We start from the raw sequence: 1,478 nt of genomic DNA on the forward strand, positions 1-1,478 counted from the left end.
GAGTTGACCGAAAAAGGTTTTGCGAGACCAAGCTTTTCGTCGTGGGGTGCTCCCGTATTATTCGTGAAAAAGAAGGACGGTTCCATGAGATTATGCATTAACTACCAGCAACTTAATAAGGTGACAATCAAAAATAAGTATCCTCTTCCAAGGATTGATGACTTGTTTGACCAAAATAAAGGAGCCACATTGTTCTCTAAGATAGACTTGAGGTTCGAATATTACCAGTTACGGGTTAAGGAGTCAGATGTGCCTAAGACTGCCTTTAGAACAAGGTATGACCATTACGAGTTTCTAGTTATGCCATTTGGATTATCGAATGCTTCTACCGTGTTTATGGATTTAATAAACTGAAACATATTTGGATAAGTTCGTTGTGGTGTTTATCGATGATATTCTGATTTTTCTAGAGATGAGGTAGAGCATGCCAAACACTTGAGAACTGTATTGCAGACTTTGAGGGACAAATAGTTGTATGCCAAGTTTAATAAAAGCGAGTTTTGGCTTCAAGAGGTTGGGTTCTTAGGCCACATTGTTTCAGGAGATGGTATACGAGTTGATCCCAGTAAGATTTCTGCTATTTTCGAATAAAAGCTACCAAGGAATGTAACTGAAGTTAGGAGCTTTTTGGGTTTAGCTAGTTGTTACAGATGGTTTGTGAAAGGGTTCTCTATGATAGCTACTCTTATGACAAGACTACTTCAAAAATATGTCAAGTTTGAATGGTCAGAGAAATGTCAGCAGAGCTTCGAGAAGTTGAAAATGTTATTGACCGAGCACCAGTGTTAGTACAACCAGAACCAGGGAATTCTTATGCAAGAAGGCAAGGTAGTAGCTTATGCTTCGAGGAAACTAAAGCCCCATGAGAAAAACTATCCTACACATGACCTAGAATTGGCCGCCATTGTATTTGCTTTGAAGATTTAGCGACATTACCTATTCGAGGAAAAAAGCCATGTCTATACAGACTATAAAGTCTTAAGTATCTAATGAGCTAGAAGGACCTAAATTTGAGGCAACGAATATGGCTTAAATTGTTGAAGGACTACGAGCTTGTAATTGATTATCACCTCGGTAAAACAAATGTGGTTTCTAAAGCCTTGAGCAGAAAGTCTTTATTTTCTTTGAGAGCTATGAATGCACAGCTAACCCTATCTCATGATGGTGCTATTCTAGCAGAGTTAAGAGCTTGACTGACTTTTCTTCAACAGATTCGTGATGCTCAGGGAGCTAATAAAGGGTTACAAGCTAGGAAAGCTTAATGTATGTCGAACAGTGAATCAGAATCCAGAGAGATTTTGATGGATGTCTGAGATTCCGTGGAAGGATTTGGGTCCCGAAAGATGCTGAGTTGATTCAAAAAATTTTGAATGAGGCCCATAATGGAGGTATGTCAGTTCACCCGAGTAGCACAAAAATGTACAATGATTTAAAGAAAATGTATTGGTGGAACGGTATGAAAAGAGATATATCCGAAT

The sequence above is a fragment of the Gossypium arboreum genome, chromosome 5 (genome assembly GCF_025698485.1).
Source record: "Gossypium arboreum isolate Shixiya-1 chromosome 5, ASM2569848v2, whole genome shotgun sequence".
Classification (NCBI taxonomy): domain Eukaryota; kingdom Viridiplantae; phylum Streptophyta; class Magnoliopsida; order Malvales; family Malvaceae; genus Gossypium; species Gossypium arboreum.